Raw genomic sequence first — 12625 nt, 5'->3', positions numbered from 1 at the left:
TATAATGATCACAGAAGCTTCTACCTCTTGAGGAGTATTGGTCAGAGCCCTCTCTGACCCACAGTGAACATCAATGTAAGCAAGAAAAAATTTGATTGGGTTAAGCCATCATTACTAGAGATAGTTTCTTACTACAGCATAATCTAGCACTTATTCCGTCTAATGTAAACTTTAGCTTGCTCAGTCTCTGTCCTCCTACTCTTTTCTGATTCTTTCTTTTTCTTTCTTTCATCTCTCCCCCACCTCCCTCAAGCCTTACTGCTTTTTTCAGTCTGTATTCCTTAAACTGTGATAGTCTTTTTCAGAGTCCGTCAAGAGTTAACACATAAGTACCTACCAATGTCTATTCTTGAAGGGTCAACTCTGGTAAATGCCACACAACTCAAATAGAATTCATACTGACAATATAAATTATCTCTGTATCATCTGGAAATGACTCACATTAGCTAATCCCTGGCCTTCCAAGTACTGGCCATATGTTTTTGTTGTAAATACTATTAGCTGATGGGCTGTAGCCATTATCTAAATTAGCAGATATTTAAGCCTGGATGAGCAGAATGAAAATCCTTGACAGTTGGCAGCATGTGTAGACTCTGTTGTCTTTAGCTGTAGGGAAGGTGAACGTCAAGAAGCTCGGTGGCTTGTCTTTCTTTGATCTGTGTGGAATATACATTTGTCCTCAGAATCTCTTTAGTGAACCACATATATTATTCACAATAAAAGCAACTGGAAAATAATTTTAATTTTCCACCAGAGTTACCAAATACTAGTTTGATTTTTAAGTTTGTAAAGCAATATATCTAACCACAATATAGGCAGTGATATTTGGGGTGCCTGTATTATAAAATGGGTTTAGTTTTGAGACTATATATACAGAAAGAGAACCGTACAGATGAGTAAGTAAAATATTATCACAAATAGCAAAAAACTAAAGGTATAAGTTGAAATCTAAATGCCTAAGAAAAATATGAAAAACGTGTAGCCTTACAAATAATCAGTGAAAGGAAAAGTAAAGCCATAGAGACATATTATTAAATACTGTCACACTGGGAAAAAAGATGTCAGAAAGAATTGGGAATAAGGTATAGAAAATTGAACCTCTTATATTCATAATAGAATGTAAGACAGATATGAACTAATTTGGCAATATTTAATAAACCTGAGTGTGATCATACCTTTTGACCTATGAACTTCACTTCTGATTGTATACCCTAAGGAATTGATCACACATGTTCATGGGGAGCATATAAAAGAATGTTCATTGCAATATTTCTTAAAGATAGCACAAAACTGGAAATCTTTAATAATTCATCTGTGGTGCATGAATGAATGGATTGTATTATACTCAACCAATGAAAGACTATGGAACTTTGAATGAACTGGATCTATAGACTAGATGTGGAAATATATTGGACACACAATATTACATGAAAAAATAAATCAGAGATGGATTCCATTCATGTAACTTAAAAAATTCCAAATTATCGGGGCGCCTGGGTGGCTCAGTGGGTTGAGCCGCTGCCTTCGGCTCAGGTCATGATCTCAGAGTCCTGGGATCGAGCCCCGCATCGGGCTCTCTGCTCTCTAGGGGAGCCTGCTTCCTCCTCTCTCTCTGCCTGCCTCTCTGCCTGCTTGTGATCTCTCTGTCAAATAAATAAATAAAATCTTAAAACAAAAAATCCAAATTATCATATATTTTTATGTAAACAGATGTCCAAATACTTGATCAGGAAAGACATACCCCACTCAAGAAGAAGTTTTCTCTCAGATGGAGAGAGGCATAGCAGGAGGGATTATAGAAGGGATTTCTTAAAAAAAAAAAAAAAAAATTAGGATTTTTATTTATTTGAGAAAGAGACAAAGCATGAGCGGGGGAAGTGCAGAAGGAGAAGCAGACTCCCTGGTAGGGGGATTTGCTGGGATCATGACCTGAGCCAAAGGCAGACTCTTAACTGACTGAGCCACCCAGGCACCCCATGTTAAAGGGATATCAAATATACCTATAGCATTTTATTACTCTAAAGAAGTTTTAACATAAGGAACAGTGAAAACAACAACAACAACAAAAAAACAGTAAAATCACAAAAAATGAAAAAAAATTTCAAAACTAAAGAAGAAAAATTATAGATTACACTGGTTAAAATTTTATTACATTTTGTATTTTTTACATAGCTAAGAATATTTTAATCTAATTAAATTCATATTCCTCAAAAATTTTTAAATTTTTACATTTTTTATACATTTTGTATTGTACTTTGTAGACTTTGCATCACTTTTATTTTTTTATTATTTTTTAAAGATTTTATTTATTTATTTGACAGAGATCACAAGTAGGCAGAGAGGCAGGGAAGCCGGCTCCCCGCTGAGTGGAGAGCCTGATGTGGGGCTTGATCCCAGCACCCTGTGATCATGACCTGAGCTGAAGGCAGAGGCTTTAACCCACTGAGCCACCCAGGCACCCCAACTTTGCATCACTTTTAAAGAACTGTAGTCTATTCTATTGAATGTAGGTGTGGTGGTTAACTCACTGATACATTTAGGTTATATTGGTTCAAAAGGAATAACTGTCTTAGATATGTTTGTATATAAAATTTTAAAATAGCAATTATAATAATAGTAGTTATTTATTAAATGATTACTGTGTAACAAGTACTTGAGTAAGTGCTTTGAATACAATATCCCATTTAATCTTCACCAAATCCCCTTGAGAAAGAATTATCCAAACTTTAAAATGGATAACTTTTAAATTCCATAAGGGCCCCAGCTTCTGAAGGCCCGAGCGAGCATTCAAACTTGAGTACCCCTATGTGTCCATGATGTTTGCATATGCTCTGTATCGGGGGCCATCTTCCCACTACACTCTGCTTATGGCATTATATTGAGGCTGGCTTCTTTGGAAAGCTTGATGTGGCTGTTAGTTCATCAACAAAAAACCAATTCCTTCTGTTTCTGAGGACGTAGGCGAGACTGTGTTCTGGTCTTTCTTAAAGTTGACTGATGGGTTTTCACCATTGGATGTAAGGGTCACTTTTGCATTAAAACTTGAAGTAAATGTATCTTCCCCTTGCTCTTGCTTCTCTTAGGTCTGCCAGACGCAGATGATAAAGACCGAGGTGATGGCAGTGCCTTAGAAGGGAGGAGCTTAGTCTCTGAATCACTATATTGAAGAAAGTCACTCAACTAGGGCTATCACATGAGTGAGAAATAAACCTCTATTGTCTTTAAACCAATTTACATGCTGGAATCTCTCAGTTATAGCATCTCAACCTATACAGACTTATACAATAGAATTCAGAGATCAAAGACAATGAATACTTTCAAGGTTCTCAATAGATGATGGCAACTTGGTTTTTAAAAAATTTATATTAATTTACATGCTCACCAGAAATGTATGAGGGACTGTCTTATTTCGTCTGCCAACACTTAATATTTTTAAAAACACTTTTATTATTTGATGTGGTATTATTTTTTGAATACATCTTTCCGGTATTCTGTAGAATAGTAATACCTGTGTGTCCCAGCAGTGGTGGGATACCTTAAGACTTTAAATTGAGGAGCATGTTGGTCGTGCTAGTTTGGTCAAGGGAGAATGAGATTCATGGGGAAGGAAATAAGCTTCAGGACAAGTGGCCTGACCCTAGGAGCATAGTGATATGAAGAACTATGAAAATTGTTTTGGTGAAACTCTGAGTGTATGGGGAAGAAATATAAAAATGAACTGGTTAAAAGTACAAATAAAGAATGAAGACCTGGGAAAGGATATAAATACAGAGCTTTCTGGAAGAGTCTCCATAACAGGCATATAGAAATAGGCTACTTGATTAAAATAGCCTGACCTGAGCAAGTAGCAGAGATGGATAGGTTTAAGGTTTCAAAGGGTAGGGGTGCCTGGGTGGCTCAGTCGGTCAAACAGCATGATCCCAGGGTCCTGGAATCGAGCCCCATTTTAGGCTCTCTGAGCAGGGAGCCTCCTTCTCTCTCTGCCTCTCCCCCTGCTCCTGCTCTCTTGCTATCTCTTTCTCAAATAAATAAAATCTAAAAAAAAAAATTAAAAATGATGATGAGTATCCAGCTTGCTTACTGCTTTGCTTACTGCCAACCCAAACTTGGTGTTTCTTTGATGGTTCAGTTAAAAGTCCATTCATTTAGCAAATACCTCAACTGCCTATAGTTTCTCCAGCACACTATTCCCACATGACTCTAAAAGGCCCGCACGTAGAGTGATTGTCTATATATGAGATGATAAAGTCCACGACAGAACAAAGAGTCCTGCCAAAGAGGAGAAAGTGGGGAAATTCCATAAATTAGGAAAACTGCCTTTGAAGCAGAAACCTCTTTACATTTGACTTCGATCTTGGCACACTCAGCCTAGGGAATTCTTCTATAGGAATTTTTTTTTTTTTTCATTTAATTACAGTGGCAGCTAGTTTTTCAGGTCACAAACCTGGTTCCAATCCACACACTGCCACTTAATGGCTGTTTGATCTTGGATAAGTTTTATGAACTCTCTGTGCCTCATTTTCATCAATAAATGGGGATAATCACAATACTTACCTCGATGACTATGTGATTAAGTGAGTACTATGTATAAAATATTGCAGTAGACTAAGTCATAGCTCCAGTATCTGGTCCTAATCCCTGGAACCTGCAAATGTCACCTTGCATGGTAAAAAGGGTCTTTGCCAGTGTGATTAAGTCAAGGCCCTCGACTTAAGTCAAGGGAGATTATCCAGATGTACCCTAAATGCAATTATATGTATCCATGTAAGAAGAAGGCAGAGGGAAATCTGACCACATGCAGACATAGAAGAAGGTGATATGTTGATGTAGGCAGAGACCAAAAGCCAAGAAATTCCAACAGCCACCAAAAACTGAACAAAGCAAGGAGCAGGCTCTTCCTTATAGTCTCCAGAGGCAGCCCAGGCCTGTTGACATCAGTGATACTGAGCTCAGGTTCCTGGCCTCTTGAATTGTGAGTAAGTAAACTTGTGCTGTTTGAAGTAAGTCTTTTGTGATAATTTTGTTACAGCAGCCATAGGAAACAAAAACAAATAGACCTGTGCTTACAACATACCAAGCATTATGAAAGTGTTTGCTATTAGTATTCCAAGACAATAACCACAACTTTTATTATTAACTCTCTATTTTCAAGGAATTTGCATTTACTTGAGTACTGAATGGGTTTCCAGATAGGAGCTTATTCTGAAGCGGTAAGTGAAAAGAACATGCCATGTGACAGGCCCTCTTCCACCAGCAGACATTTTAATCTTTAATTTTAATCTAATTTTAATCAGATGCAACAAGGTTGAGGCACCTGGGTAGCCTTAGAGGGAAGCAGTAGCCATATTCCTGAGCCTTCCCTTCTGCTTCATTAAGAAGATGTTCTAATTATATTCCAGGCAGTAAAATCCTGACCTCCTATGGGGTCCGTGCTCTGTAACAACAAGTTAATAGGATTCCAAGCAGCCACTTCATCTCTCTGGTCCTTAGTTTGCTTTGTAAGCTGAGAAGTCTGGAGGAGAGCAGATGGTGAAGACAGGTTATTTCATTGGATTATTGTACGAATCAAATTAAATGAGTACATGGAAAGTGCTTAGTCTTGGACCTAGTGAGCAGTAAAAACTCAAAAAATGGTATCCAAAAAAAAAAAAAAAAAAAAAAAGACCAAGGCCCTAATTCACTCAGAAACATAGAGGTTGAAGTAGATAATGGATTTAGATAGGGCTAAGGAAAAATACAAAAAAAATGTGTGCGCAAAAGATCCCATCAGATTTTTTGTTTTAGCCCCAAATATTCTTTTCCTTACTCTCTAAGCCATAAAATCCCCGTAGCACAATTTTGGGGAGTAGCCTATTAGGATTGGAGAGGTTATTCCTGAAAAGAAAAGTAATAGGAGATAGTCCAATTTTTTGATAAACTAAATTGGGGGAAAACCCTGCCTGTGAAAGTAAATGCTGGCATTAAAGAAATAATAATCATGGAAATCCTATTTTTGCCAAGTTTTAGCTCCAGAAAGGAGGGTATGAGAAATCACTTAACTTCATCACAGCTAGATTTTAAATTTTAATGGAGGTGATAGAATCAACAATATAAAGTGGCCACAGAGGCCCTGCAGGAAAGCCAGACACGCATTACCCGGGTAGAAAAAGCCTGAAGCCTCCTTGTCAGCCTCTTCTGCAGCGTTCCTGTGTTGAAAATCATCCCAAGATTGTGAGCTCCATAATGAAGTGTAAACTGAGGCAGTAGGCTTACTACTGCTGCCTTCTCGAAGCAAGGCCAGAGAGGAAAGGCTGCATTTGGCAAATCCTGTATCCCTCTTCCTTGGTACCACAAAACCCACTTGCAAGTCCGGGGTGGGTATGTGACTGACCCCCTTTTGACCAATGGCATGCCAGAAGTTTGCACGGGGATTCTGGAAATTTTTTTCTTTTCTTCAATAATTGCAAGGGAAGCAGAGAAAAGATCTCTCCCTTGTGCTGCCCTTGCTTTGGGCCACTGAATACAGTTGTGCAATGCTTGGAACTGGGTGGTCCCCCATCATGGGACCATGAAAGGAAGAGTAAGAGAATCAGAGAGATACCAACCTTCAATGATGACATCACTGAGCTGCAGCCACCACCTTCTTCTGGACTTCTAGTTATGTTTGACTTGTAAACGGTTTGTCAGACATCCTGTTTCTTGCAAGTAAACATAAGTAGTTCCCCCTTTTCCACAGCAAATATATTCCAAGACCCTCATTGGTGTTTGAAACCATGGACACTATGGAACTCTATGTGTACTATGTTTTCTTCCTATACCTAATACTTTGATAAAGTTTAACTTCTAAATTAGGCACAGTTTTAACACAGAGATTAGCAATAATTAATAATAAAATAGAACAATTAGGGGCACCTGGGTGGCTCAGTCAGTCAAGCTCCGAGTCTTGGTTTCAGCTCAGGTCATGATCTCAGCTCCTCGCTCAGTGTAGAGTCTGCTTAAGTTTCTCCGTCTCTCTCTGCCCCTCCCTGTGCATGCTCTCTCTTTCTCTGAAATGAATAAATAAATCTTTTTTTTTTTAAAGATTTTATTTATTTACTTGACAGAGATCACAAGTAGGCAGAGAGAGAGAGGAGAAAGTAGGCTTCTTGCTGAGCAGAGAGCCCAATGTGGGGCTTGATCCCAGGACCCTGAGATCATGACCTGAGCCAAAGGCAGAGGCTTAACCCACTGAACCACCCAGGCGCCCCTAAATCTTTTTTTTTTTTAAAGAATAGTTATAACAATATAATAGAAGTTACAGAAATGTGGTCTCTTTCTCTCAAAATATCATACTGGACTGCACTCACCCTTCTTCTTGTGATGACGTGAGATGATAAAATGCCTACCTGAGGAGCTGAAGTGAGGTGAATGACCCAGCTATCATGACATAGCATTAGGATACAACTGACCTGCTAAGGATACATCAGAAGGAGAGCCATCTGCTTCTGGAAGGTGCTTGACTGCGGGTTAACCTAAACGGCAGAAAGCAAAACCACCTATAAGAGACAACAACTGTATTTGTAATCGACACAATCTATACAATAAATTCAGACTCTCAATCCTTTAGGTTTAGAACCTTGAAGTGCGCAAAGATGTAACTTCACTGGAACATCAAAAACATACAAATATGTAACACCCTGGAGAGGGTGGGAAATAACTTCAAATTACTCAACCAAAGAATAGAAAGAATAAGGAGAGAGTAAATCAATTACACTGAGTCATTTGTTGATTTGTTCATGTGTTTATTGAGTTTGTATTATTTGGCAGGCACTGTGCTCCTGGGAACAATTTGACGAAGAAGATGGACAGGGTTTCTGCCTTCATGAGGTGTGTACACTCCATAAATAAGCTTATATAATGGCAAGGGCCAAGGAGAAAATCAAGACAATAACGTAGTTAAGAGTGAAGGGGCTGGATTGAGGGAATCTACTTGAGGTAGATTTGAAGAATGAGAAGTAGCCCAGCAGGGGGAAATCTCGGGAACAAATCCTACAGGCAGAATAATCGCAAGGCTTTAAAGCTGGAAAGTTCGTTGTGGCTGGAGCAGTGGGAGTTCAGGATAGGAAGGCTGGAGCAGTGGTAGTTCAGGATAGGAAGTCAGGAGATGAGAGCAGAGAGGTAGAACAGAAGTCAGACTTCATAAGGCCTAGCAGACCAAGCTAAGGAAATGGATTTCCTTCTCTTTTAAATGTAGTTGGAAGCTAATGAGGAGTTGTAAGCAGAGAAGTGAGATGTTCTCATTTACTTTGCCCATAGTTCACTCTGCCATGTGGAGCATGGCCTGAGGGGCAAGAGCTGAATCACTTGCAGAACCTCTGGCAGCCGTCCAGGAGAAAGCTGACGTGCTTCAACTGGAATGGTGGCAACCTGAACAAAACTGTATGGTAGAAGCCACTGGCTTCTGCTGGCAAAATGAATGTGGTGGTGCCGGTGGGGATCAGACCAGAATGACTCACAGGTTTCTAGCTTGACCACTGGGAGGTGACTCCACTTTCTAAGATGAGGGAAGACTTTGAGGAAAGATATATGTAGGATGAAAACTAAGAATTCTGTGTTGATCATCCCATTTTTGAACTTTTCTTTCTTTCTTCCTTCCTTCCTCTCTTTCTTTCTTTCTTTCATGTGCAAGTGGGGAGAAGCAGAGAGAGAGGGAGAGAGAATCTCAAGCAGGCTCCATGTCCAGCACGGAGCCCAAAGCAGGGCTTGATCTCATGACCACACAATTGACCTGAGCTGAAATCAAGAGTCGGATCCTCAACCAAAGGAGTCACCCAGGCATTCCAATCATGATCATGGTGTGTGTGAGAAGTTCTGAAGACATCAAGTGGAAGGGCCAAGAAAGCAATTTGACATATAAGTCTGAACATCAGGGAGGAATCAGCACTGGAAATAAAAATTTGATTGTTGTAACATATAGATAGCAATTAGGGACAAGATGAGATCGATCAGGAAAAGCATGCAGAGAGAAAAAAAAAGTGGACTCAAGACTGATGTCTGGTGTGTGCTGACATTTAGAAGTCAGGTAATGGGAGAACAACAAGATTTTTTTTAGAAGCCTCGTGAAGGCAGTCAGTGAGAAGGAAAACCAGGGGAGTATGAAATAATGACAGTTACCAACTAAAAAGATTTTACAAAGCAGAGAATGATGAGAGACATGTTGCATATGCTTGAAAAGTCCCTTAAGTTCAGAGTGCAGACTTGGTCATTGGTGGTAGGCATAGTCATGACACTGGCAAGAAGAAGCTCATTGATGACCTTGATAAGAGCAGTTTGAGTGGACAGAGGAAGGTAGAAGCCATAGTGGGGTGAGTTAGGGAATACATGGAAAGACAAGTAGAGTCACCTTTTCCAAGAAGTTTTTCAATTGACATGAGAGAAATAGGACCCTATTTTTAGAAGAAGAGGAGCAAAAGAGTTAATTTATTATTTCCTTACTTAACTCATATCCAATGAGAAAGATCCAGGAGCGAGGAAGGCATTTGTTCACATAGAACAGGATTGGGGATAATTGCAGAGCAGAAGTCTCTGAGAGATGGAGGATCCAGGGCCCAAGGGGTAGCCTCTGTTAGGAGCAGGGTTGCTTCCTTCAACTTATCAGGAGGGAAGATGTGGGGGCTAATTGCTAGGCTGACCTGAGAGGTTCTACAAACTTTTTTTTGTCAAAGAATCACAAGTCACAATACTCCGTCTGCTGCAGGTGGGCAGCAACAGGTGAGAAGCAACAAGGTGATTAAGGATTCCAAAGGAGCCATAACTGAACTTCAGAAAACCAAAGCCATGCAGATTGTGATATCAGCCATATGGCTGGACTGTCTGAGGTTGTCTGACTTGAAGATCTTCAGATAAATTTTGGAGACAATGGAAACGCTTGCAAGTTTATAATTTCACTTTTTCCTTTCCACTCCAGGAGCCTCGTCTTGGAAAAATGAACCAGATGCCACATTGGACAGGAACTTCCTGAGGAGATACAGGGAAGTTCTGAAATACAAAATAGAATGGATTGTAAACACCTTTCTGTCTTCGAAAGATGGTCATGATGAAAGGAATGTGTTAAAGTAGATATGTGGCTCCCAAAGTATGTCCTTTGAAAAGAGAATAAGAAAAGACAGAGTTAGGAATACCAGACCAAGCCAAAACTATGACTGCCTTTAATATAATAACATATCTAAATTATACCAAGAAATAAAGATAATAGATATTTTGGAGTCGTATGCAAAATTATGTATCATGCAAAACAAAACAGACTCCCTTATGTCCTTATTCCAGTTATTAACCTGCCTCTATGTTTACCCTAATTCTCTGCCTTTCATTCTCCATAGAAGAAGAATCTCTGTTCCCGAAAGAAGCACAGCCCCCCTTCTGTGCTCTGGATTTTGTCCTTTTTAAGGACTTTGCTCCTTCAATTATCTTCTCTCCTCCAGCATTATAAATCTCTTGCTTTCTTCTGCTTGATTCTCACCAGTGTATAATGATAATCTAATATCTCTAGCGTTTCTTATCCTTAAGGAAATTCTCCTAAACTGTCTCTCTTTTTTTAATGCTTTTTTAAAAAAAGATTTTATTCATTTATTTGTCAGAGAGAGAGAGAGGAAGGAGGAGGAGTAGCAGGCAGAGGGAGAAGCAGACTCCCTCGAGCAGGGAGTCAATGTGGGACTGGATCCCAGGATTTCAGGATCATGACCTGAGCCCAAGGCAGAAGCTTGACCAACTGAGCCACCCAGGTGTCCTGTCCCTCTTAATCTAATGAATTGATCAACTCATTTCTCACTACCAGTTGTGTCTTTGAATACAGTAAAACCAGGCTCTTAAACCCCGTCTTCCCCTGTAACTGCCCTTGTCAAAGTCACTGATGTCCCTACTCTCTACGTGCATTCTCATTCTGCTTGATCTGTCCGCAGTATTAGACATAGTTGGCTCTTCTCTCCAGCTGTTTATGCCCCCCAGGCATTGCCAAATACGCCCCTGGCTGAGAACCACTGCTCCAAAGCAATCAGCCACCCTCTCTTGCCTGGATGACTCTGACAGCCAAACAAGCAGGTCTCCTTATCTCAGCTTTTATTTTCCTTGTCTCTGCTTTTGACCCTCTACATTCAATTTCCCACATAGTACTAAGATGAGGTTTTATTCATTTATAAATCATTCATGTCATTTCCCTGATTAAAACATTTTACTCAAGGGGTGCCTGGGTTGCTCAGATGGTTGGGCGTCTGTCTTTGGCTCAGGTCATGATCACCAAGTCCTGGGATTGGGTCCCATGTCGGGCTCCCAGCTCAGTGAGGAGTCCGCTTCTCCCTCTCCCTCTGCCTCTCTCCCTGCCTGTGCTCTCTTTCTCCATATCTGTCTCTGTATCTCTCTCAAATGAATAAATAAAATCTTAAAAAAAATTTTTTTATACTCAAAATAAACCCAAATTCTTTATGTGCTTATAAGCCATTGATCACATATCTTGTCTCATGCAATTCACTATGTTCCAACCACAACCTTCCTCAAACATAGTAGGCTGGTTAGATTTTCAGAGCCCATGCACGTGTTCCTCCCTCTGGAGCACTTTTTCCTACCACTCAGATCACAGCTTAAATGCTGCCTTCCAAGAAAGTAGATTGCAGACTATTTATTTATTTAAAGTATCCTGCATCCTGCCACTTCCAACTATGGTCTATGACATTTTCTTCGTAGGCTTTTTGCTACCCAGGGTTATTTAGATCTTTTATTTGTTTATGTGTTTATTGTCTACCTACCTCAGTAGACAGACTGTCAGCTCCATAACAGCAAGGAGCTCTGTAGGAATATTTATTATCTTTCTTGTTCACCACAGAATTCTAAGTGTTTAGTATTCATTGATTGAATAGATGGGAAATTCAAGCAATTGAATTTTATATTAATATGAGTTTGAATAACATTATGGGAGCTAGTCACAGCTGGATGCGCCAGCAATCAACTCTAAGATTTTTGGTGATGTTATAATAAAATAACAACAAATCCGAGCAATAAGTTTCTCCTAGAGTGTCTCTGGTAGATAATCTTAAGGTCTCCTCTGGTTCTTAAATTTATCTGTTATGTCTTCCCATCATTTTGCTGTACCACGTCGCATCTATGTATGGAATGTTATCTTGACACCTTTCCTTTCCTTTGCAGAAAATTGTCAGAACTCCCCATGGAGGAGGGTGTAAAAGCTATGTGAGACTTGCATTTCTTTGCTTATCACAAAGTTTTCAGAAAATGCGAGTGGAGTCAGATAATCTTGTTTGGAGCCTTCTAAGAAATCCGGTTATTCTCTAATCATAGCTGTTGCAGGATTAATTTACAATGTAGACAAAGCAGTCACCTAAATAATACCCTTGACTGAGCATACCTTGGATTTTTCAGTACAGCTAGCTTAAAGATATATACACTGTTAACAGCCCTTCACCCTGTTTGTGGAGAGCCTACTATGTTCTAGGGGTGTTCTGGGGTGGTGATACAGCAGGAAACAAAGGGAACAAGTTTCTGCTGTCACCATATATACAAATGGGGATAAGTGTTAAGAAAGACAAAAAACGTGAAGCAGGAAATGGGTATAGATTGTGGTCACGGTAACAGATCTACTTATTATATGTAAGAAAATGAG

This window comes from Enhydra lutris, unplaced genomic scaffold (assembly GCF_002288905.1).
Source record: "Enhydra lutris kenyoni isolate GAN:26980312 unplaced genomic scaffold, ASM228890v2 scaffoldscaffold5, whole genome shotgun sequence".
NCBI lineage: Eukaryota > Metazoa > Chordata > Mammalia > Carnivora > Mustelidae > Enhydra > Enhydra lutris.
The sequence above is the reverse complement of the archived record's forward strand: the minus strand, read 5'-3'. Positions refer to the sequence as shown.